The sequence below is a fragment of the Cuculus canorus genome, chromosome 5, assembly GCF_017976375.1.
Source record: "Cuculus canorus isolate bCucCan1 chromosome 5, bCucCan1.pri, whole genome shotgun sequence".
Taxonomy (NCBI): Eukaryota; Metazoa; Chordata; class Aves; order Cuculiformes; family Cuculidae; genus Cuculus; species Cuculus canorus.
Genome location: NC_071405.1, coordinates 44,009,937 through 44,036,939, shown reverse-complemented (window position 1 = coordinate 44,036,939; position 27,003 = coordinate 44,009,937). Strand labels below are relative to the sequence as shown.

The 27,003-nt window shown below is 40.1% G+C and overlaps 1 protein-coding gene across 6 annotated transcripts in view; it reads left to right on the top strand.

Annotated features, from left to right (window-relative positions):
• TSPAN4 (tetraspanin 4) overlaps positions 1–27,003 on the top strand; it is a 454,376-nt gene that overhangs the window by 177,935 nt on the left and 249,438 nt on the right. Inside the window, exon 4 of one of the 6 annotated variants that reach the window (XM_054068309.1) lies at positions 4,961–5,035. The exons of 4 other annotated variants lie outside the window; for them this stretch is intronic. The gene's annotated coding sequence lies outside the window, so the exon portion shown is untranslated. Of the gene's footprint in view, positions 1–4,960; positions 5,036–5,065; positions 5,098–27,003 lie in introns of those variants that run through there. One more of the 6 variants, XM_054068310.1, reaches the window with a different exon arrangement.

Here is a 27,003-nt window from a genome sequence, read left to right as displayed (position 1 = left end):
CGTGATACATGGGACTGTGTTTGAAAGATCATGTGAGGTGCTTTAAAAAGTGGTTCTGTGTTCTTCTGTTAGTTTCCTGTGAGGCCTGGGAAATATTTACATGGTATCAGATAGCCACCACAAGTCAGTAGTAGATTCACTGCAACCTTTTTTTTTAAAAAAAAAAAAAAAAGGTTTAAAATATTTGGTGTTTCTCCCCATTTCTCTGAGAATGGATTTGGGGTAGAAGTTTGTGATAATAGGCTGTATTGGTTTCTTAGGGTTATGGATGCTCCTAGTAGCTCTTACTGTGCCATGTTGAAGAACTGTTCTATTGTGGAGGGGCTAAAATTGGGGGATGCAGCTGCAGGGAATGACCAATGTTTGGTAGATAGGAGGCGAAGGTGAGGGAAGTGGCGAAGTAATAGTGCTTCTTCTGCAAACCATATCTTCTCTCCCCGCATAGTCAATGAAGTCATGTTTGGTATATTGGAATGATAATATGACAGAAGAGCACACTTTTCTTCTGTTAAATAATGTGATCTCTAGATGAAGCACATCTCACTGTGTTCTTGGGTCTACGTGAGCATCTGTCAACTTTTTAAACTTTGATCCTGTAGATTACAAAGACAGCTGTAGTTCCCAACTGTGCTAGCCACTGTTGTACCAGGTAGCGTACAGATGTATGGTTATGGAAGACTCTGCTTCAGAGATCGCATTTTGTGAGCAGATTAAGACCACTGACAAAAGTGAGTAAGTGGAGGTGAAATCTAAAGCTATGATTTTCCTGAGTGCTGTGTGGTTTAGAACAAGGACCTCCTGGATCAACAGAATGGATTCGTCTGAGCCCATCTTGTATAGTCTCTGACCAAAGTAAGCAAGCATTTTGTGAGAAGGGATAGTCGTGGACAGGCTAAAGGGGTGGAGTGTTTGTGCTATATGTGAGGGGAAGGGTTTGGTTTTATAGTTAGTAAATGGAGTGTGGTTGGAAACCATTGGATAAGGATTAAGGGGATGGAAAACAAAGGTGATGGGGATAGGCATCCACTACTGATCACAGAACCAGGATGTAAGCACTGATGAGTTATTCTGTAGGCAAACAGGAGAAATTTCTGGATTGGTAGCCCAGTCCTTTTGGGAGATTTCAACTTCCCAAACATCTCCCTCTGTACTCGGCACTGGTGAGACTGCACCTTGAATACCTGTGTTCAGTTCTGGGCCCCTCACCACAAGAAGGATGTTGAGGCTCTGGAGCGTGTCCAGAGAAGAGCGCGAAGCTGGTGAGGAGGCTGGAGAACATCTTAGGAGGAGCGGCTGAGAGAGCTGGGTTTGTTTAGCCTGGAGAAAGAGGGAGGCTCAGGGGGAGACCTTATTACTCTACAACTACCTGAAAAGGAGGTTTGTGGAGAGAGGGAGCTGGCCTCTTCTCCCAAGTGACAGAGGACAGGAACAAGGGGGAATGGCCTGAAGCTCCACAGGTGAGGTTCAGTCTGCATATCAGAACAAAAATTTTTCACGGAAAGAGTCATTGGCACTGGAACAGGCTACCCAGGGAGGTGGTTGAGTCACCTTCTCTGGAGGTGTTTAAGGAATGGGTGGATGAAGTGCTTAGGGGCATGGTTTTAGGGAGTGTTGGGACTGGTTGGACTTGATGATCCGTGGGTCCTTTCCAAACCTGGTGATTCTAGTGATTCTATTCTATTCTAATTATGAGCTGGGAACATCATACTGCTGTAACAAGCAAGTCTTGGAAGTTCTTGAAAGTTTGTAGGTATGACTTCTTTCCTAGTCAGCTAGAAAGATGCCCTCCTAGGCTTGCTAGAAGAACAGAGAAGGACTTGTGTGGGGGATGTGACAGTAGGTCACTGGCTTGGCCACAGTGACCATGAAATGTTTAGCATGTTAGTGTAGTGAGAAAAAAAGGACAGCAGGTTGCTACCCTCAATTTCAGAGAGTAAACTTTAAGCAATTTGGGGAGCTATTTAGCAGAGTACCTCGGAAAATGCTTTTGAGGATTTGGGAGTCCATGAGTGCTGGTCAGACTTAAGAAACCACCTTTTTAGAATAGAAGCACAGGGAGCAGGCAAATTCCCACTGTCTCGTAAGTCAAGCAAGGAGGGCAGAAGACCAGCTTGGCTGAACAAGGAACTCTGCATGGAGCTCAGAGGAAAAAAAGAAACTGTAGGGTCAGCTTTACAGGATTATACAGAAACTGTGATTCATTTATGCAGCGGGAAAGGTAAAAAAACTCAAATTAGTGTTGAAACTGCCAGTGTTTTTTGTAGATAACAAGAAGGGCTTTTTAAAGTGTTTAATGGTAAGAAGAGGTCTAAAGAAAACACTGGACTGATACTGTGGAAGATGGTCATCTGACTCATAGAGATGAGAAAAGGCAGAATGCATTCCATGTGTTTTTTTATGTCAGTCTTTAGTATGCTGATGGAGCTTGGGCTGCCCAGTCCCCTGAGTTGGAGGAACATGAGTGTGGGAACAGTGACTTCCCAACTGTAAGGAGTGGCTGGGAGAAGAGCCCTGCGGGAAGGGGTCTGGGAGTGCTGGGTGACGCAGGCTCAATAGGAGAGTTTGCCAAGAGGGCAAACCACATCTGGAATGCATCAAAAACACCATACCCATCTGGTCAAAAGAGATGATTGTCCTACTGTGTTCAGTGTTGATGTGGCCTCACTTGAATATTGTGTGTAGTTCTGGGCCCCGTGATTCTTGGGCTCATCTGGTTTGTAGAAAGGGAGGGCCTGAGTTGCTGTCTTGCCTCTCTGCAGCTTCCCGAGAGAGGGGAGGTGCTGATCTCGTTCTGCCTGGTATGTGGTGACGGATGTTTCAAAGCTGGGGCAGGGAGGTTTAGACTGGACATTGGGAACCATTTCTTTACAAGGGGATGGTCAAACACTGAAACAGACTACCTAGAGAGGTTGCCCCAAGCCTGTCAGTGTTTAAGAGGCCTTTGGACATGCTCTTAACATGTGCTTTAGCTTTTAGTCAGCCGTGAATTGGTCGGGCAATTGGACTCAATGATCATTGTAGGTCTCTTCCAACCAAAATAGTCTTTTCTTTTCTATACACCTCAGATATTAACCCTCCTCTTACGGACGGTATCAAGAATAGATCTGATGAATTGTGTGAAAGGTGCTTATTTCTCACTACTGACAAGATGAAGAGGAATAGTGGGGAAAAGCTTAGACTGGACATCAGAAGTTAGGTGGCAGGAGACTCACCCTGTCTGTTTTTTGAAACACTGTTAAGATATTAAAAGATGTGAAAAGAAAACAAAAATGATGAGGCAACATGCACAGTCACCTGGTGAGAATGGTTTGAGAGAATATAGTCCTATGCTTTAATTCTTGAAAACATGCTGTTTGTCTGGAGAGCACCCAAATGGCTTCAAGCCATAAGCCACATGAAGACTAGGCCAGAGGAAACAGTAAAATGAATTTTTAAGACCTGCACCATGACGGAGTGTAATGCATAGGCATGAAGATCAAAGTTTCTTGGACGAAGGAATCTTTTCAACCATTTTAATCCTGTAGATTCAGCAAATGTTTTTGAGAAAAACCTGTACTCTCCCCTTTTACTCCTTCAATATTTATTTTCATATACTACATTTCAAGAGAGTTATAATTCATTGTTTGCCTGCTGTGTGTCTTAAACATTGGCTAAAAATCCCAGTGATTTTAGTGGATGACAAGAAAAAAAAGAAGATGTATGAAGCCAGCTGCCAGAATTGGACTGCATGTGAAACATCACCATGCCTTCCATACCAAAGCTTATTGATAGATGGAGGAGCCTAATAGAGATGTGGTCAGCTGGTAGCTGGAGAGTCATTACACCTCAATCAGTCTTTGCTTGCTTGGGAGAAAAAGAAAACAATTCCCTCAACTGGTCATCAGTTTTGTTAACAATTTATTTTAAAGATAAAACAGAAACAAGAAGTGATCCAAAAATTAAGGGGGAAAATTGTTTTTTTCAGGATTATTCAGGTGTTTGTTGTTTGGCATATTGATTTTTTTGGTTTTGTTTTTTAAGATTAGCACTATTTTAGAAGTAAAAAGAGATGTCAGCCCAGAAGAGAAGGCGAGTAAGCACAAAGTAGTGAGAAGCGGGGGGAGATGCATGTGGCTCAGGATCAGCTTTTGCTTCAGATCAAAGAATCTTCTTTTTTTTATTAAATGAATGTGGTTAGTGTGTGACAACTGTGGCATTGTTTTGTGAAATATAGCCTTAGACTTTTTTTGATGAGAGAAAAAAATATCCTGTTTTATTTATGGAGAAAAAAGCCTTAAGCTGTAGGTGACATTAGCAATGAAAATGTCAGGCTCTGTAGTGTGTAATACAATGACTGTGCTGTGATTTCATTGTATTTAATGTTATAGGACAATAACCAGGACTTCTGCACTTTCGATTACTCATTTTGAATGCAGCTTTTCTAAAGAGAGTGACAGTTTCATATTCCTAGGGAACAAAGTGCAGCTATCTTAACTACTGCAAACTTTGGCCTTCCTCCACAGGACTCAGCAGGAGTTACTCATCTCCTGTGGGAGAATAATAAAACCTTAATAATATGAGAGGGAATTTCAGAGAAAACTTATTTTATTTGCATCAGCTTAGTTACCAAGCTATCACTGGAAAGCTCGTCTCTGTTCCTGATTAGAAGGGATGTCTTTCATTTTCATCCAAAATCTGTTTACGTCCTGCACAAATATCTTATCCTTCCACTTCTACTCTAAAAATATATATATATCAAGACTGAAAGCTTTCAACACAGGTGCAATAGCAAGAATGCTTTACACTGAGAAGGATGACTAGGGCACTCCTAAGCGTCCTGCATGATTGACTTTTTTGCATTGCATGATTTTACTTTTGCCCCTTCTTACATTATGGCTGAGAGAAATGCTGCAGAATATCTTTTTTCTTGTTTACCCATACATCAACAAATGACAAACAAACCAAAATATGATTTCCCTAGGAAGAAGTCATCCTGTCCTTCAGCAAGGATTGAGGTGGCTGGTGTGGATCAAGTCATTACAGGACCTTGCATTAGGTTAGTAGCGGATTGTGGAAGTGGCTTAACACTTCAGCAGTTTTATTACCGGAATTGCAGAGGTGAGTGTTCAACAGCGAGACAAGATCATCAGTCTTACATTCTGCCTCTGCATTCACTCAGAGGTGGCAGGGCATTGGCAAGAACAGGGAAAACTGCAAATGGATGTGCTGGAATTTCCTCATAGCTAAGAGATGATGCTTACATAGGAACAGGCAGATGACAAAAACAACACCAATAAGGGTTATTGGAGTGACTTTTTAGAGTCACTTCTGACTCTATCCTGCTGACTTTGTGGAGGTTAAATGCTTGTAATAGAGGGCAAGTTACATCCAGCTGGCTCTGCTGTACTAACTGGCCTTGCTACTTTAATTTTTAGCTTTCCCCAGTATCTTACATGGCTATTTAACTACAGTAGGAAGTATGGTCCAGTTGGTTTAGTACTTCTGTATAAAGTAATGCACAAAGTTACCATTAAATATGGTTTTATTTCTGGGTTTTATTTTGGTTTTCAAACACTGAAACACTGGTTCAATTCTGCTTGTTCTTTAAAACCTGTAATGATACAGGAGTTCTAATGAGCAGCTTGGCCAATACATTTGCAAGCACCTTTTATGGGAGGAAAAACACGAGTTGGAAATAGAATTTAAGTCTCAGGCTGCCATGAGCCAGTCATTATAAACATAGATAAAAAATAATTAAAACATTCTCACTGAATGAATGTTTTGAATGAGCAATGTAAATTCTAAGTGTTAATGCTGGGCTACTAAAGCCCGTTATGATCAATTTTATGAAGATACTTCAAATTGTAAAGTTGCAGGTAGATATTTTGTGGAACTAACAAACTGAAATGTCATTGAGGGCCTTGAAGATAATTTTTTAAAAAATCATTTTAGAAAAAAATCTAGCTATTATGGCACTGAGCCCAAATCTATTTAATGAGAGACAGTTTTCTAAGGGAAAGGAAGTAACACTGCCAAAAGCTGAGCTCCATAAACTGTTTGAAACTCTACATGCAGAATAGAGGGACATATTACTGCTGTACTTCTTTCTGAAAATCATACATTTAAGGCACATCTGAAAAGGGAAAATTGTATCTAGTTAGAATAGCAGCAACAAGTTTATGATCAGTGGGAAAACTCCCTTTGATGTAATGAGGCATAGCGATATGATCTGTGAAACTGGGATGTGGATGAAGTTTCCTTATACCTTTGCCTAAAAAAATGTTTGGATTTCTTCTTATTTCATTGGTTGAGCTGAAAAAGTGGCAACTTCTCTTTTTGCATTTCCACTCAAACTGTGTTAACAGCCTCTGAATGGAAATTAGAATAATATAAATGAAAGAGATCTAAAAATAAAATTTCTGGCTAGCTTTATATAAGCAATAAAACAGAAATAAAGGAGATTTCATAGTTTTGTAGTAGCATCCAGCAAGGAAACCAGGTTCATAGTATTAAAACAACCCATCAGCTTGTAGTAGGAAGTGAAACAAGAGATGCAACATACACAGTAAGGAAAGTGGATGGAAAGAGTGAGCAGATTAATGGGAATATTCTAAATACATTTTTGTGTGTGTGTCCATGATATTTTATTATAAGAGAAAATCCAGTCATTTAAATGGATATTGTTCATTGAAGTCCATTTCCTGGCCAGTAACTAAACACTCACCAGCCAGCTGCTCAGTGCCCGCTGCTCTCCTAGTTCGATGGAGGAGAGAATTGAAGAGCAAAAGTGAAAAAAATTCTGTTTTATAAGTGAAACAAAGCTCTGTATGCAAGCAGAGCAAAATAAGGACTTTATTCACTACATCCCATTGGCAAGCAGATGTTTAGCCCTTTCCTGTAGGCAGGCTGGCAGACCTCAGCAAACATGATACTTATTTCAGAAAACGAATGCCATAACAGCAGAAGACCCTCCTTCATCTTCCTTTCCCTGAGCTTTTATTGCTGAACATGACATCATAGGGTACGTGATATCCCTTTGGTCACCTGGAGTCAGCTGTCCTGGCTGTGTCCCCTCCCAACTTCTTGCCCAACACTGAATGAGAACATTGCCATTCAAGCCTACTTTTGCCTGGTTTTACTCCAGAGTGTGTGGTTTCTGCTTGGGTTACTGTGCCTAGTAGTGGCCATTTGTGGTGTTCAGAAGAAGGTGCTACTAGTGACTTCAGCTGCTGGAGGTTTCTGCTGTACCTTGTCATTCTAAGACATTCAAGAATTTCACTTGGCCATTTTGCCAGTCTTCAGTTTCACCATTTGCTCGGATCATCTGAATTTGATAATAAATCCATCAAGGCATTAATCTCTCTAGTCACAACTAGAGATACTTTGTCTTTTTTACTGCTGGAGAGTTTGATATTTGTTGCTGATTTATTTTTACCAGCTGAAGTTTCTGAGTTTTGTTACAAACTAGTTCCTGGTGCATACATTGCTAGTATGGGATGGCATATTCAATCCTTTCACCTATCAACAGAGGCTATCTGGCTGGATTTGAAGTTAGTTTAACCCATTTTGATTGTAACAATGGACTCTTAAATCGTCAGCAATGTTGTTGCCTTCATTTGGACATGCTGAATTCCAGATGCATATGAATCTCATGTTTTGGAATAGTTCAATTTTGGGATTTCTGATCAATATTGGAAGTATGCAGGAGACAGCTCTGTGAGTTACAGATAGTCATTGCATTTAAATGAGGCATTTGCTAATTTTTCTGCTGCTGCTGAAAAGGCCCAACAGTAATGGTAGCTTTGGCTTTAAGTGTCTGGATTTTTTTTTTTAACTTATATATAACTATTTTATCTTGAGTGGACAGCTACGTCTGCCTTTAACTTATTTCTTCCTGAACATTTTTGTTTTAAAATGATAAAAGTGTATAATAAACAGACATTGTTCATGACTGGTACAGAATATATCCCAAAATACAAGAAATATGGAGCTCTTGAGAGATAAGAACTATCTTTATACCATGTCTTTATTGAAGTTTTACCCCTGCCCACTCTTTTAATGGAGATCTGTTTTTAAAATTTTAAATATGTGTTTAAAGTTGCTGTTTCAGTATACAGTTTTATAGTTTCATTTGCCTGAAGCAGCTGATGTCCCCCCTGAATAGGATATTTGTCTGTGATATTGAAGAAGCCTTATAGGTCTGCCTGTGTAAACACAATTCCACTTGCTTCTGAATGCCCCAACAGCATGTCAGAGTTAGGTAAATAAACTAACTACATTAATTGCTCCTACTTCCCTTGAGCGCTTCCACTTTGTGAGTTTTACAGTAATGTTAACGTATGGTAATCCATTATTATCTGCAAAATTAAAATTTTCCTTCTTTGCCTGCATCTGCCACTGTTGATTCAGAAGCTGTAATAAATGCATTAAAAGAGGGAAATAATAAGCAAAAGAAAGTCCCTCTGGGAATGTATAATTTCACTTTTACTCATGACTCTTCATACTGGGTTGAAAGAAAATAATCAGTGTAAACACGCAAAGTTAGCATGCTGTTTAAGTGAGACTACAAAGCAAAGTTTTAAAACATTTCTGTAGCTGTTGCACTTATTATAGAAGCAGGAAGAATGAGACTATGTAAGTGCAGTGATACACTGAAAGTAGGTCTCAGACTTGCACTGAAGGACTCGGGCTCATGTGGAAGCTGTGAGCCATGTCATAGACTGGAATGAGAAACTACCCAGTGGGGCATGCTAGGTCAGTCATTTTTATCATGGAAAAATTATAAACCATCAGAAAACTGAAATTCATCAAGGAAAGAAGGAAAATCCCAGAGGGACACATATGTGGACACAGCAAATTGGTAGGAAGAAAAGGTGGCTAAATGGGAAGATGAAGCTTTATGAGACCAAATAGTTTTGATTTTGATACAATAGCTTTACCAGCATTTGGGCGCTGGCCAATACTAAACATGCATTTCTCCTACTAGTTTGAAGTACATCAGGAGATCTCAGTCACAGATATTTAATTTAGCCATTGTCTAATTTCAGAGGCGTAGGTGAGCATGAGAGAGCCTGTGACGTTGAACAACTGGTATCAGAGAGAGATTCACAGAGGTCCAGGCAGAGGGAAAGGAGAAATCGGCATGGGAGTAAGATGGTGAAAAAGAATGAAAGGAAGCAGAAAGGGAGTGAATGTTTTGTGAAATCTTTATATTGGAAAGGTTTTTTTGCAAGGTTGGACTCAGGCAGAAATAGGAGAAGCTTAACAGCCTGGAGCAGAACATTTGGAAGCACCGTAACCACCCAAGAGGAGCCAGGAAGGTAGCTGCATATAGGTAACATACAAGGAAGTGTGTGGTAGAAGGGCCAAATGTGCTTAATTCCGTTTGCCTGCATTGTACTGTATCCTGCTGGGGCTTTGGTGGGTGTCCCATGGGAGTTTCTGAGGAGACGCTGGTTCAACACCTTACTGTGGGTGACACATCTGACAATTGTGACCTACTCATCAGCCTGTCTTGAAGCACCCTGGTCTTGCAGGGGTTCTTCTGTCTTCTCTGCTGAGGAAGCGGCTGCAGGAATGCTTGTAGGCAGAAGTGCCAGGGCACAAACTGTGTAGGGCAGCTAAACAGCAGCCCAGGGAATAGGAAGTGGGCCTTTCCCCATTGGTAGGATGTGACAAATGTCCTGTTGTTTCAGTGTAATATTCTGCCGTTAGTCTAATCACTGTAATTAGTCATGCTGTGCTCACTAGTGATGTCCCCTGGGAGGTTTAAAAAATTTCCTTCTGTTATGTGCCCAGAGGGTTCTGGATATCAGAGTAAACAAAACCAGTACTGTTAGTGTTATCCACCATAACAGGAGAGATTTTAGCAAAGGAGGTGGTTGCAGAGCATGACTTTCACCAGTCACAGTAAAAAGTTATCCATACGGGATCGTGGGTGAAAGTTAGGAAACAAATATGCTCATTGTGATGGATCGGATGTATATATTTATACAGGGCCAAGTTAGCCCCTGTTGGGTTATTTGTCTCTGGAAGTTTCTGCCTTTAGCATACATTCTAGAAGAAGAGTGTCACTCCACGGTTGCTAGAGTACTTACAAATCCAGGAACAGGCATGTAAAGTTCAGTAATCTGTTTTTTTAACACAGACGTAAAGCAATTGCAGCCAAATAAAGGAGGTTCTTCACTTTCATGAGGCTTAAAAATGGGTATGGCCCACAGGGCTATACAAATCCCTCCTGATTTTCTAATGTGCAGCAACATTGGGCTTTGCAGAATAAATGGAACTAATCATTTCTAGGAGCAGGTCTGATCCATGGCTTGAGAAGCCAAGAGCTAGGACTTGTTCCCTTGAGTCAGTTGTAACTCCTGTCTTTTGTCTGAAAATCTCAATAAACAGAGCTGTGGAACTTCATGGGTGTTTGTAAAGCTTTGTGAATCACTGCAATGAAAGATTGTCCTCTATAAAGTGCACAGTGTTATTCCTAGACTCCTGTGGTGTAGAGTACCCTCCTTTTGTGTGTGTTGGATTTAAGGTCTGAATAGTAACTGTTGAAGCCTCGAATATTTACAATGAATTGCGGAAAAAGAATGGCAGAACAGATAAACTTTCCATTAATGTAGGTAAAGGGACAGATACGCATTTAGTGAACATAAATGTGTATTTGCCAGCCTTTCAAGAATGTAAAAAATGCTATTAAAGTAGAACAAAGCAACTTTAACTAACATTAAGTAGAGCTTCTCTGTAGGAATAAGATAAATAATGGACAATAAGTGACTGCAAAGCCCCTCGGAAAAGCAGCACTATAGAAATACTTTGCTGCTTATGTCCTACATTTATTAAAAAGTGTCAATGCTGTGAATGTGCTGTCAGCAGCAGCCCTTTCCTGAGCTCTCATTAGGAGATGCTGGTCTACATTTTTTTATTATTGTCTCAGTTTCAGAATCTTTGGATTTTTGAAGAGTGTACCAGTAGTGCTTTTGGTTTCAGAGCCGCACTTCATCATTCTGTAGTTTCTCTGCCTCTCTCACTGCCTTGTACATACAATGCAAAATGTTTCTTGCAAGTTCAACGACAACACTGGTTTAATGTGCATATGGAAGATTTTAGTATGCAGAGGAAGTGCTTCTAAAGAGGAGCTTTAATTTTTAAAAGTAGCTGTGAACAAGATGGTCCATATTTATGGTCTCCCAATAATTTGTTATTTTAGCCAGGAAAAAAGAATTATATTCTCATCCTTTTGGTATGTTATGAAAGTTTGTACTAATATAATTCTAATGAGATCAGTAAGATACAGTACTGTGAAGTAAGTATAACATGGTGGAAACAAGCATAGTGGTCCTAGTTACCCACTCAGAGCTAAACTTTTAGTGTTAGCATTATTTTTGGTCCATCAATGACAATATTTTGTATTTAAAATGTTTGACATTAGAATACTATAAAATCCTTGTGACTTCTTTTCACATCTTTGGCATTGTAGAGATCTAATGCTGGTGTCTAACTGATGAATTAGACACTTCTACATCAACATTACCTATATGCCATCGCTGGTGCTATATTTGTATGAGTAATTATGGCAATAAGCATTAAGCGATGTCGCTCTTCCAGATAGTCTCAGGAGAAGCCAAAGGATGATGTCATGTCTAAGCTGTTCTCCTATCTTGGATGTATTTTTTAATGTCCTGATTTGCATATATTTATGCAATAGTGTGAAGAATTGGTCTACAGGGAAGCTATATGCTCCATCCCTGGAAGGTTGGATGGGGCCTTAGTCAGCCTGATCTAGTGGGAGGTGTCTCTGGCCATCGCAGGGGAGGTGGAATTAGATGATCGTTAAGGTCCCTTCCAATCCAAACCATTCTATATGTTTCCCTTTTTTTTTTCTTGGGCTGTCAATTTTTCAACTTCAGCAGTAGTAATAAATACTTTTCAAGAAAAACTTTGTAATTTTTAGATGAATCTCCGTGTGCATACACGTGTGTGTTTGGTTTAGTTTTTATCATTTGGCTGATTTTTGTGTACGCATGTTCCAGTCCTGGAAAAACCTCAAATGAGATTGTGTCAGAAAGGTTTCTTGGACTGAGTTTTGTTGTGATTTTTTGTTTGCTTGTTTATTAGAACTTCTCTGTACTAGCAGCAGCCTTAACACAGTTTCATTTCTATTGCCGGAAATGCTTTTGCTGAAAGAATTCATAGAATCATAGAATGGTTTGGATTGAAGTGACCCTTAAGTTCATCCAGTTCCACCCCTCCTGCCATGGGCAGAGACACCTTCCAGTAGGTCACGTTGCTCAAAGCCTCATCTAACCTGGTCTTGAACACCTCCAGGGATGGGGCATCCACAAATTCCCTGGGTAACCTGTTCCAGTGCCTCACCACCCTCACTGTAAAAAATTTCTTCCTAATATCTAAAGCTGCACTCTTTTAGCTTGTTTGGCTTTTTTAAAAAAAAAAAATCTACGCACTGATGTAAATCATACCAACAAAAGACAATGTCATCGCTATAGGCTCTGCCTGTTACAGAAGTAGCTGCTTCAGTTGTGCTGAGATGAGTTGTACTTGCATATCGATACCAGCAAATCATTTCTGAAGTAGACCTTGCCTGAGGCACATGCTTAACTTTACACACTGCAAATAATTTCACTGATTTCAGAAATCATTTCTAAGACAAAATCTCGGCGCCTACATTTCACAGACTGCAGTGACCTAGAAGCCACACACCAGAGTATAAAGCAGTTTCAAACTCTGGAATAGAGCTGATAGCATCCCTGGAGCTACAACAGAGGTAGAAATTGATCTTTTGATATTGAAGAAGAGGTGAGAGAAAAACTAGAAAAGTTGGTAACAGTGTGTAACTTATTACTGATATGAAAGAGAGAAGGGAGTGAGCAGAGGCTTGCATGGGAAGTACTAACATTGCCAAAGGGATGGTCTAGGAAAATGGCCTTTAAAGCAGCATTTTGGATGAATAACTGCGGAAAAAGATTGCATTTGTCAAGAGAGTTTTATCTCTGCAGATGAGAGGATGGTGTGGATGGCCTGTTAGTGATAGTATGTGGAAATCGTCTGGCAGGTTGAGGTATAGCTTAGATACAAGAATCAAGAACAAGCACCAAGATGAAGATGATGTTCAAGTTATGGGCTGGTGTAACGCAAAATGCTGTTCATTGTTCACAAGTCACAAGGAAAGAGGATAATGAGCAGGACAATCTTGAGAAGAAAATTGAGATAACTGCTTCAGCCATGGTGAGTTCAGGGTAATTGCTACACACATAAAAGGAAACAGGCTGACATTCCCTGTTGAACAGGTGTGTCATCAGGATGGCTGAATTTGTGTTTCCAAATGAGATGAAATGTGGAAGGGAAAGAGAAGGAACAAAAAGGACAGAGGCCAATGGAACTACAGGAGAGAACTGAAAATTGTGAAATATGAGGAGATTTCAGCAGAGGACACACTGAGGGGAGTACTTTGAGAACTAGGAGATGGTTTCAGGGAATGGTATCTCTAAAGCTGTGAAGAGAAACAGCAGGAGTATTGCCAAAGCTACTTAAAGGGACTAACAAAGTGTTGTAAAGTTCTTAGAAGTTGTTCCTGTTCACTGTAAGAGCATAAACAAGATGTTTGTAGGCTGGATTTGTTTGAAAGGAATGCTAGATAATTATTGTAGTGATATCAGAGTGGCTTATGTGTTTTGGCATGGATTTTTCAAGATGGGAGGAACTAGAACATTGGAAGTAAGGGGAGAAGGTTTGTTGTAGGGGAGGTCTGAGAACAGGAAGAGATAAGTCATAGGCAGAGTTGGTTGGAGGAGGAGACCTTTTTCATGCAATCATCAATGAATGATCCCTTGAGCAATGAGATGGTTGTATTGGACTGGTCATGTAACACTATGGTCTGCAACGTGCATTTAATGAGAGTTTGGCCCTGTATGTTTGACAGCTTTTCCTGATCTTTTTGAGTGAATGTATGTCTGACTCTGGGTGCATTTAAAAGGCATTTATTCTGGCATTTGGGAGGCTTAATGGACATGTATGTGAGATCCTGAGGACTAAAGCAGAGTGAGAGCAGTGTCCTCCTGATGTCACGCATCAAATATTGCCTGGGACAGGCTGAGCTACTGCAAATGCCACATGAAGGTCTTAACTATCCAGGAATTATTCCATGCCTTTCTGGTATCTTGGGCATGCGTCCATGCCTTAGCTGAGAATGCCTGTCCTGTGCCCCAGGAGACACATGCTCCTGGTTCTTCTCAGCCAGTTTTCCACTTCCTTGTGCAGTGTCACTGCTACAAGTTAGATTACTTATTTTGCTGCTGTTTTCCTTTTTAAAGTAAATTTTGCAGAGATTTAACCAAAATTTTCATCACCTCAATATAGTCAGCTTGCTGTGTTCGGATGGGCCAGCTGAGGCATTGTGTTAATACTGCTACAAATGGGACTTGTTGAACAATGGTATAATGTTAATGGTTTCAGCTAGTCTGATTTTATTTTCTCCAAGTGAACGTAGTAAAGGACTATCCCTGAAGCTGTTGTGAGACGATAGATAGCAAATGTTTCCTGTCCATAAACACCACTATGAAAGTGCAGTGACTCTGTTCTGCTCTTGCTGAGCATGCTCAGCACCTGCTAGCATTCGTGGGACTTACGCATGTGTTCTGAGTGCAATGTACCCTATAGCCTCTGGGTAATAAAAACCCTTATCTTGCCTTTCCATGTTGCTGGATGCAACAAAAACTATTGTTGAAAAAGATCTACCCCATCCCTCTATGGGTACTTTCTCTTGCTTGTCTCTTTATGAGAGCTAATTTGCAATGAGACAACCCAAGGCTGACAAAAGAGAGCTTTGTTACCTTCTACTAGTTTAAAGTGAGACAAAAGGAGACTTCTTAACATGCTGCTGTCACTGTCCAGACCTTTTCTAAGCTTTATCGTCTCTGGCTGCGGAGTTTGTGAGGTGAAAATCACCTCTCTGTAAATGCCATACAGTTTCCATAGAATGAAATCACTGTCTGTGGGTTAGGCTGTGTCTCCTGATTTACAAAAGTGTCACTGCATCCATATGGCATCAGCTAACTATGAATTCTAAAAGCTATGATAAACATTGGTATCAGCAAAGAAGCCAACCTGAGCACTTATGGGTCCTACACTGTTTGCTGCCCTACCAGTCGTGTCAGTGTGATTGTAGATGGGGCTGCATCATGGAAGCAGAACATCAAAATGATAGGCAGTCAGAAAGGGGAAGGGGTCTTCTGATGTTTAAGTGACACGATTTATCATGTGGTCCCACAGACATTTGTATGTGCATAATTGAGCTGCTGAGGTGCAGCACAGGGAAGTTAGTGAAGGAGCAGGGACTTACAACAGCCTTATAGTGCCCTTGGACAAATAGCAGAACAACTGACAGATTAATTTCCTTCAGTGCTATTTAATTCCCTTAGGAGATTTCTGCCAACATCCTAAGGCTGTGAACCACTCAATTCAATTCAGGAGTCAGTTTATTGCAAGTGCTGAAACATGCATTTAAAACCCTAATCCCTGCACCTCTCTTGTACTGTGGACTGAATCCGAAGCTATATTTTTAACACTGTAAGATGTAAATATTGGTAAATGTCATCTGTGAAAACAAACAAACAAACAAAAACAGCCAAAAAAACCCCACCCCACAGAATCCCCAGCAACAAAAAATCTGTACTTTTTGGACGAGACTGTCGAATTTGCCAATGCCTGCATAAAGAGGGAACTGCTTTGGAGAAAGTCTCTTTTCCTTTACATAGCAAAATCGGTCCCCCAATAATTATGGATTTGGGGTGGTTTTGACTCCTCCTCTTAATTCTGTATGCTGACAAATCTTTTGGGATTGAAACATCATAGTTTTTCAAATTTTTAGTATCAAGATGTGCATCACACTGCTGGTTTTCAGAATGAGGGGAGAGATGGGGGTAAAGGAAACGATTTCCTTGTGGGAAAGAACCATTATTAATGGCTTCCCATTGCAGGGAATGGTGATTTGTAGCTTTGCAGGGTCCTGCAGATACTGTCTGCGGGGGGCAGTCAAGTGATAGCCATTGTATTCTTGCAGCTGTACAGGCATGGGATTATCTCAATGATTTTCAGATGTGTGTTTTATCATACTCTCATCAGATATGTATGTCACACGTCCAGTTTAGGAAATGTGCGTGGTCTCTAATCTATATTACAAAACCATAGTCCTCCATCTTGTATCCTTGGAGCATGTACCTTGGAATAAATGTCCACAGCTTCCTCCTACAGAAGTTTTGCACAACTTTGGTAAGGATTTTAGTATGTACACTGGTAATTATTAAGTTGGGAGCCGTGCAGTCATTATTGTCATCCTAACAGGTGAGGAGAATGAGCATCACTAAAAGTCAAAAAAAGTGCAAGCAGCTTCAAAAAATGTCAGGAAATCCTTGTGGATGGTCAAATTAGCCTCCGGAGAGCTATGTACTGCTTAAGATAATTTCTGATATCCAGGGTATCCTACCCTATCTCTAAAGTGTAAGAAAAGAAAATAGGATTATCCTGACTTTACAGATTAATTTGGAAGCAGAATAAGCGCCAGTTAAATGATTTACCCAAAGTTAAAGAAGTGGCTTGTGTCAGAACCAGGATTTGAATCATAATCATCTGAATCTCAGATTGGTGCTTTAGGCTCTGAAGTAGACTGTTTTTCTGGAGAGAAAAAAAGACTGCAGTCAGTCATAGTTGCAGGTTTGGGGAAGTGATCGGCCAGAAAAATGAATGTTAGCCAGATGTTTTTCATTTTTGTATTTGTGTGAGAGAAGCTGTGCTCTAATTTGGTAAAAGTTCAACTTCATCCCTTAATTAGAAGTAGTTGTTATCTAAAATCTTTGCAGCACTCCCACATTTCTTCTGACAGCTTGGGCTGTGTGGCACAATCTAGGATAGCTTTAAATGTCAAAATATGCTTTTCATTCTTGTGTATATATCTATATATATGAATGCAATATCAAGTAAAATAAAACCCTGCAGTGTGACAGATGTTTCCTTAATTGTCATCACTCTTCAAATGAATTAATGGCTGTCAAGAGAAATTTGTACTTCTAGAAACATTCAAAACCTTGAATCCTGTAGGCTGAAAAGAAGGACAGGCCTTGCTCTGCATACCTCTTGCTGGAATGTTGCTGGAGGTGGCAGTTTGATTTTGAATGCTTTTTCTCACTTTGCTAATCCCGTGCCAAAAGGTTGTCTCCTAAGAAAGCTGATTCTTCATATTTTCCTGTTGAATGGCCTCTGCTGCTGTGATATATGTGGATCCAGAAGCCTGTGCACCGTAGCAAGTTAGAGAAGGTTTGTTTTCATTGTTCAGAGATGGATATGAGTCAGCCGTAGGCTGGAGCTAGGAAACTACTAGCTAAATTGTGCTTAACGTTTCTCCTGGAGGCCACCCCCAGGTCCTTTTCCACTGGGCAGCTTTCCAGCCACTCACTCCAAGCCTGTGGCATTGCATGGGGTTGTTGAGGCCTGAGTGCAGGACCTGGCAGTTAGCCTTGTTGAACTCCATACCGTTGGCCTCAGCTCATCAATCCAGCCTGTCCATTCCCCTCTGTAGAGCTTTTCTTCCCTCAAGCAGATCTGCACTCCTGCCCAGCTTGGTATCATCAGCAAACCTACTGAGGGTACACTCAATCCCCTCATCCAGATCATCAATAAAGACATTAAACAAGAACCGGCCCCAGCACTGAGCCCTGGGGAACGCTACTTGTGACTGGCCACCAACTGGATTTAACTCCATTCACAACAACTCTTTGAGCTTGGCTATCCAGCCAGTTTTTCACCCAGTGAAGAGTACATCCATGCAAGCTATGAGCAGCTTTCTCTAGGAAAATGCTGTGGAAAATGGCATCGAAGGCCTTGCTGAAGTCCAGGTAAACAACATCCACAGCCTTTCACTCTTCCACCAAGTGTGTCAGGTGACACAGTTTGTTTTAAAATGTTACTTTTTTTGCCACTAAAAATAACTTATTGTAGTAAAAACAAGCTTCCAAGCCCCAGACATGTTCAACAATGTTTCTGTGAAGGGAAACTGCAATCAAGCCTTGCTGTTTCCCCTTGCAGGTTTTCAGGCCCTTTCTCTGTTTTGCGTGATAGTATGTAGGTGTATCTAAGGTCTATGGTTAGGAACATTTCCTGCACTTTAATAAACTAAGGTTCCTGGAAACTCAAATTAAAGACACTCTTATGAGGAGTGCCTGAGGGAGGAATTGGGGTTGTTTAGTCTGGAGAAAAGAAGGCTGAGGAGAGACCTTTTCACTCTCTGCAACAACCTGAAGGGAGATTGTAGTGGGGCGGATGTTGGTTTCTTTTCTGAAGTAACAAGTGATGGGACAAGAGGAAATGGCCTCAAGTTGTGCTAGAGTAGGTTTAAATTGGATATTAGGAAAAATGCCTTTGCCAAGAGGGTTGTTAAGCTTTGGAACAGGCTGCCCAGGGAAGTGATTGGGTCAGCATCCCTGGAGGTATTTAAAGGCTGTGTAGATATGGCACTTAGTGATGTGATTTAGTGATGGACGTAGCAGTATGAGGTTTATGAATGGATTCAAGTGTCTTTTCCAACTCACGTGGTTCTGTGATCTTTCCCCAATTCCCTTGGTTTGGGATTTCTACGATTCAGGTCATGGAGAAAACAGGATTTTTGCTGAAGAGGCTTTCAGAGCAGGGGTTTGGCCTATGAAGTAAGTCTTCAAAATAACGTCACTTCGTAAAAGGTGATGGCCTGTTGTGTCTCTGACTCTGCATTATGCAGGAAGGCATTGACTCCCCTGTCCTACCCTGAGATGTAAGCTACAGGTGTCTACAGCCATAGGACACAGCAAAGGATGTGATTGCAATTATTCTCAAACAGAGCTGGAAGTGCAGTATTTGATACACAGATTCAAACTGGGGACTAGGTTCAAATGGCCATAACTTTTAGGTACCTTTCAGATCAGTGTGGATATTCAGGCAAACAAAGCTTAAACATATATTCAGATGTGTCTGGAATTTTCTTATGTTGCATACTGTTTTTTTCCTGGTGTCTTAAAGTTCATTTCCTTTCCCCCTGTCCTTTCACAGAGATTTGCATGGAACATAGTGCAAGGCATAAGCAAGCAGCAGAGCAGAGGTGAATATTTTCCCATTTCCCCTTCCCTTTGATGATATATGCCTTTATATCTCTGTCTTGAATTTGGGTTTTTTTTCCCCTCATAGTTGTTTGTTTGAGATAAACAGTGGTTATCAGAATCCTCTCTACTGTGGTAGGCCAGGATAATGTAAAGGCATCTCCTTGAAAACATTTACAAAAGCAGCCCAGCATCTGAAAAATGATGCTTCCAGTATTTTAAAAGCTTCAGGTTATATGAAATCTTGGCTTAGTATGACATGCCTGTGTAAACTAGGTATCTGTAAATATTTCAGATTAATTTCTGGAGGAAGGTTGGATTTTCATGAAGTGTAATTATGTAAAAATAATAAACCAAACAAAAAAAGAAGGAAGGAAAAAGTAGTATGGATCAACTGTTGCCAATTCTGAGAACATAGTGGGATAACTATAGTTATATGGCTGCTAATGTCTCTGACTATAGAATGAAGAACATATTTGCAGGCTTAATACTGTATTGTGGAGGATAGGAATCTTAAAACTTATTGTGTTACTAGGCTTTGTAGTATTGCATTTGTATGTGTTAGGCAGGCTAAAGAGATGTATGTGCGTCAGCTAGGGGTATATTATTGCAGAGTTGCTACTAGGAATGTGAGAAGGGGAACAAGGGAATAAATAGAGGCAAATTGAAACAAAGATGACTCATCTGATGCCTTAAACATGAATGTCACCAAAAAATTCTAGCTAGGCAGAAATCAACAACTGGTTTTCCACTTAGCTTTCTTCCTTCCTTTTACAATATTTATTTTTGAATTTTATTTACTATGCAGGAGCTGCCTAAATCTAAAGTTATATGTTGTCATTTAAGGGTCCCCAGAAGACACACTGGACATGCCAACCTTGACAATAAATGTTTTACTGTGATTAACAAAGCTCACACTTTGGAAACCTTAAAACTATGTGACCTTCTAGTCAGCTGTATCCCTGGATTGAGAGATGCTGTTCAAATGGCAGTTGCAGGCAGGAAATTACAGCCAGACAGCAAAAGGGGCTCCAGCATCCCCTCCAGTAAAATGCTAGGTCTTTTTTGCAGCAGATGTATCACATTAGTCAGGGATTGTTGTATTTTCTGCCTTTTAGTTTACACAGATTAATTTACCTGGTTAGATACTCTGTTGCCGTGAGAGAAAATCTGTAAAACCCCACAGATCAAATTGCCTTTTTCTTCTGCAGCCCTTCTGGATGCAGATGAGTGTACTCTTGTACACTCACAGCAGCAGCAGCCAGCCAAACTGGTAGGTCACGACACTTTTCTTCTACCTAAAATAAAAAAGGAGAGACTAGTTCTGATTCAAATGCAGCCAGAACCTCTAATATCTTAGTATTAATAGCGATGCTGGCCTTGACAAAAATAGCTGTTAAATGGGCAGTAAAAAGCTTTCCGTGTTTGCCAAAGTTGTAATCAAAATGATGGAGCTGTCATAAGTACGCTGTTCTTAGCTAAAATGATTATGGTTTAACAATTTTCCAAAGCATTGCACTGGACTATTTCCAGCACATTCAGATCTTACTGTTTTAAGGGTTTAATAGAAAATCCTGGCAGTGGGTCTTTATCTGTGCCAGAGGAAAAGGTAGGCAGTGTTTATGAAATCCACTTGCGTTCTTAACTTACCACCTTGACATTGCTCCTGTGCTCATTTGTTGTCGTCTGTATGTGTGTCTAACTCTCTCAAGAAACACTTGATACTGTGTGTGGCTGTGGATTACTAAGTTTGGTTGCTGGTGTGATGCATACATGAACCTATCAGTCCTGATAGCCTTTAAATACACAGGCTGATTCCTCAGCAGGGATAAATCCATTGTGTTCCAGAGAACTGGCTGGAGCTGTGCCAATCTACAGTGCTTGAAGAATGAGCATAATGATACATCTTTGATGCAAATTACTACTTTAGGAAAAACTAGTGTTTACAAGGAATCAAGCGTGTATGGGTTAATGCTGAACTGTGAAACAGGACCAGAAGTTTGACAGATCTTTTTTAGATGCCAAGGAACACAGAAAATTTAAATACCAGCCTCTGTGATAATGATAGAAAAATAGTAGTTGAGAAAATGCACAGAACTATTTTATTCCAAATGACAAAATGGCTAATGCTGTATATTTATGATCTACACAGTGGGAAAGTGCAGTTGCCTCCATGTAGCTCTGATTTCAGTTTGTAGCAGAAACTTGGCACAGTAGCAGAAACTTTCACATTGGATGGCTCCAGCGTTCATTGCTTGTTGATTCTGTTTCTTATTTCTCTAGAACAGGATCTGGACACTCCTTGGCATATCTTCACTGATCTCTAATGGGATTTGTAAGTGGAGGGAGAAACATGCATGTTTGGAAGTTCTTCTACTGGCCTGCAGGAATATTACTTTCTTTTAGTTTTTGTGTATTCTGATGTAAAATAATAATTTTTTTTTTTTCGTGAGGCCAAGAACTGCACAGAACCTAAAGTGGCATTATGATCTTTGTAACTGTGGAGAATGTGTTGCTGAGTATGCAGGACACCCCAGAAATAGTGGACTGCTAGGAGTCGATAGACTGAGGAATAACTGAAGCATAGCCTTGGTTTGCCTCATCAGAGAGCCTCTTGATTTTCACCATTTACTTTGCAGGGTTGTGTATGAGATGGAACTATTTGGTTGCTTAGCTAAGTATATGCTGAAGTGCCTTTCTGACCCCATAGCCTTCCGTGTAGATTACTTTTATGAAGAAATAATAATAATAATGATAATAACAATAATAATAATAGTAGTGTTTTCTGCACTCCTGTGGTAATGATATATTTTTTTTCAGAGAAGACATAGGACTGCAAAAGTTAAAGAAATTGGATGTGTATTTTATTCCTCTTAGTGGCTTTCCAATGCTTATTAATAATTCCTTTGGAAACCCTGTGTTAGTAATAGTGTTTACTACCAAGACCTCTATAATTGTGGTTTGATAGATTTGATGGTCTAAAGACATTAAAGAGGGAAGATTTACAGGGAGGGGTGTTATATTTTAGGAAATTAGCTGAAACACCTAGAGAAAACAGACCATCTCTGAGAACTGGTAAAAGAAATTGGTGGAGATTGACTGTGTTATGAGCACTTTCAGAAATGGACTCCTAAGAACACTCATGCAAGTGGTAAACCCTTGGAAGACAAGAACATGTACATACACATGTCAGAATAAATAGTGGTTAAGCTGCTGTTTTGCTGGCAATTACAGAGTATGTCTAGGTAAGACTGTCATGCCCTGTAACCGTGTGGTGTGTGTGCAATGACATTGACCTTTAGGTACTCTTTCCAGGATCTGCCTCTCCCATTAGCTGCCCTTTTCCAGGGACTTGGTGTCTTCAGGTAGCAGCTGCCTGTCTGATCACCTAAACTGACTGCTCTTGGATCTGTCTTGAAGCCTGCCTCTAGGAGATCAGACATTTGCAGAGTGCTGCTGAATGCTGGATATGTCTCTCAGATACCTCTCTTTGGTAGTAAATGTTACCATGTGTGCTGCTGAGAAGCTGGTGATAACCAGCCTATCCACTTGGAGAGATACCATTTTCAGATTTCATCCATCAGATAAAAGATGTCCTGCTGTGATTAATCAAGGCTCAACTGCCTCCATTGATCACAGCTTCAGTTATTGATCTCTATGTCTATTCTGCACATAAACCATTTAGCTTTCCCAGATAAGAGCATCTTGCACCAGGGTGCTTTGGTACCCTTTGGTCAGAACTGAGGGTGTTAGCTGTTCTGTTGTAGAAGCATAGCTGATAAGTGATGGAAAAGCGGTAGGGTTTGAGCTAGTACAATAACAGCTGTCCTCAGTCTTCTAGCCTGCTCTCAAAAATACTGGGCTAACTACATGCTGCTGTACTTACTGTGCACACTGGATATGGGTAGGACTGCCAGGCGGGCGGCAGCCCTGGGTAAATATGAAATATTGTACTGCATTTATGTGGGGAACAGTTGAAGTATGGAAATGCGATGCTGAATCATTGGCTGATCCTCACAAACAGGAAAAAAATGTATTGCTTGCATAATGTTCCTCTCTGGAAAGCCTGGAAATGCTAGGAAATGTTTTAGCATAGCCACTGTTACTTATGAAAGGACACTTTGTGGTAAGGAAGGCACCAGCTGCAAGTCATACAAGCTAAGAAGCATTTTTACATGCACTGTTCCAAATTGAATTACCTGAGACAGAAATGTAATTTTTCTTTGTTTTCTGTTAAATGCTGCATGTGTGATTCCATTAGAAAAGTTAAAAAATGCTGCACATTTATGTTACTGTCTTGTTATGATTATATTTGCTCCACCATTTCCTCCTAATTTGAATACTAAGGAACTGGTGTAAGAGCAGTTACATGAATGTAGTAACATAGGAGATTATTTTCTTTAGCATGTGCTATGACATTCCTTATTTGTGCATATATGTTATTACAGGGGTTGCTGACATTTTAACTCTTGGTGTAGGAGTGTGAAATAAAGAGAAGGGATAAGGGAAGAAATGAACAGTGAAAAAACAAGCTGTGATCTAAGAAAATATTTTACGGAGAGTGTCTACAAGTATTTCTGAAAGAAACCCCTGATTTGATGCATTTTTCATTGTCTAACAAGTAACATATAATAATAAAAGAAGCCAAAAGTAAAGGTAAACACATGGGAGGTGGGCTTCAGTACTGAGTTTAAAATCTTGGACCTTTAGGTTGCTGTTTTTGATTTGTCATTCTATTGTTCCAAGAATTTGTTTTTTCTGTTGCAAGCAGAATTAAACTTTCCTGCTAACGTATGCAGCAATAACACATACATGCCCTCAGATTTCATTGACAATGCTTTCATGCTCAAATATGAGTGTCTTTAATGTTACAGGCACATTTGTTTTCAATAGATACACCTCTTTTTGGCAATACATTCAGATACCTTAAATAGCTGCATTCTAAGGTTTTGAGTTCATGAAGGACAGCAGTTCTGAGTTAGAGCAACATTAGCACAGTATCTTTGTTCAACAGTAGCTCAGAGCAAATGCTTCTGGAAATGGTAAAAGAAAACATATAGTGATAATTCTTGAGTGTGCTGACTGTACTTCAGAGCTTTTGAGCGATATGGCTGCATTGTTGCAAGCCTGAAGCAAAGGCTGAGAGATAATACTTTCAGTTTTCTTCTTTGAAACAGGAGTAAATGCAAATGTCACAACTTGAGTTTTCCCTTGTTTGCAGTCTGGATTTGCACCAGTGCAGGTGGATCAGTTCTTGGCCTTTGCCTCCAGAGTGGTGTTGGTTCTGTAAACATCTGACCACTATGAAGTGAGTGAGGGTTCTGATGGCACTGGGCAAAGCATCACAATGACACAAACACAAATGAAGCCTGCAGTTAGCAACTGTCCAGCACTGTGATTGCAAACCTGGCTCTTGGTAGCTGTGCAGGTGCTTGCATCTTTCATTCATGTGCTTTTTGGGTAGGCAGTGATTATAACTATTTATGGTTACTAGCACTTGAGTCTGCTGAAGAAAAGGAAAGAGACTGCATGTTTGTGGGTGTCTTTTCCTGTTTGATTTCTGTCTGCATGCAAGTGCAAAACGTTTATCAGGCAGTTAGCTTGGGATCGAAGCTAAAAATATACCTAGTTTTTAGGAATCTCTTACTTTCTCCTCCTTCCTGTGCAATCTGAGCAGAGCGGTGCTAGAAAGTGGCAGCAATTGTATCAGCTGTCAGGTCATTCCCCTCATTTTGTGTTCAAGCAGGATCTACAGTCTGTCTGTACTTCTTGAAAAGTTACAGAAAGACCTGGAGATACCTCTGAGTTTCTGCATTATAACTGCTCTTTATAATAATTTTACATTCTCTCTGAAAATTTAAACTATAAAATTGATGAATCAGTTTCAGATTCTTTTTGGTCTTCAGTTGCATGGACCATTTAATACCCATGATCGATAGTTTCATTATAGCTCTTCTATAAGTATATAGGATATTTATGGAAAAGTGATTTAGGATTTCTTCATCATGGCTGAAAAAGTCTTAAAATATGCCTTGCATGGTGCTAGTTCTCACAAGTGAGATGGATAGTGTGGATTTTCTGGGAGAACAAAAACTTTAAAACTATTTGGAATTTGGCACCCTAAATTGCTACTTTTTTCATTTACTTCATCTCCTTCCTCCTTTCCTATATATTAAAGCCTCTTTCGTGATTGTCATGGTGATTATCGCATTACTTTTGGTGATTTCTTCTTTTCATACCTAAAAACTCTTTTTGAAGAGTATTTTAGGGTATTTTTTCTTTTCTCTTTTTTTTTTTTTTTTTTTGCCATTAACCCAGAACAATTCCATATGGCATAAAATCAAGGACAGAGCGGGAAAGACAGGTTTTTAAGCAGGGAGGTAAACAAATATTTTAAACTCTTCACTTAGGAATGAATTGGCAAATGCTGAGGCCTTCACAGATGGCCTTATACTGCTACTCTCAGTTTTAGATACTACTCTGACCATCCTTCAACATCACTATGAAGCAGTGGATTCAGCTGGGAGAGTGGTGAATAATTTCCTATCTGGTGTTGGCCATCTCCAAAGGAGACTGGTTAAAAATTCATGGAGGTTATCTTGGCTCTTCACCTTCTGGCTTTCAAAAAGATTGAATCTTGCTAAATAAGGTATTAAAAGCAGAAGATATTATCAGACAGCCTCAGGTTTGTATTAATGTAGTATTTTTTTTTCTCTTTGAATTCTGTTTGGTAGTACACAAGGAGAACCTTAAATATTCTGCTGGAAAGGAATGGATTTTATGCCAGTCTTTTACACTTTCTCTTATTTGTGAGAGCCAATAATTTGAGTCACCGTCTGTTTTTGAACTGGTAATAATTTAGCAGTGAGGAAAAAAGTACTTCCTAATTCTTAGGAACAGAAGCTGTAAAGCTACTTGCATAGGAGTCTTTTTAAGTTAGACTTACTCTCTTGTGTTTTTGTAGCTGTTGGGGTTTATGTTGTCTCACTGCAAATGAAAGGGAGTTGTGGAGAGTCAGCTCATTGCGGAAATGGCAGAAGACTGTTCACTGAGAATAATCTCTCACAGAGACATGAATTCACAGCAACAGCATTTCTTCTGCTTTATTTCCCACAGCACTAGGCTAAAGTGGCTCAGTGTTCAGGACATTACAAGCTTGTATTGCTCCTTTATTTATTTAACACTTTTGCTGAGCTTTAGGTCATTGATGTCAGGTCTGGCCCACTTAGGGTATGTTTCATGTTCTTCTACATGCTCTAATTGTAGATCACTTATACCTTAAGGGTTCTCCTTCATTACTTTTTTCCATGCATGCCCTGTAATACTTTCTCAATAGACTCTGTGAGTATGAAACAGCATAGGATAGATTCCTGATACAAAGTCTCGTTTAAAAGAGCCAGATCCTTCAGAGTAGCAGGGTCAGTCTGCATGATGATAGATGTACACAGCTGTGAGTGATGTAAGAAATATTCCTTAATTATTCCATTGCTTTTTCGTAAGTAGAGTATCTCCAGAATGCTAGTTGCCACTGCTTTGGGTATATCTGGTCCAGAATGTGTCTTTAAGTTACACGTAGTGTTAAGGTTACGCTAGGTATACGTGTGTACTATAGGTTCCATTGCAGCTGCTCTTTGAAGGGGTCTTACAGAGTTGCTGCCCCTAAAACTGGCGGGAAAGCTTGGTAGATTAGGGCATCTGCTGCTAAATGGTGATCCTAACTGTCTTCCTATGAACTTGACTGTTCTACCAGTTTTGTATTGCACCTCTTGTGTTTTAACCATGTATTTCTGAGAAATGCTTATAGTTATTTTCCATTGCCTGAAGCAACATATGAGCAAGCAAAGCCAATGAGTCTGCTGATTCTTGGGTATTTGGACCGCTTGTG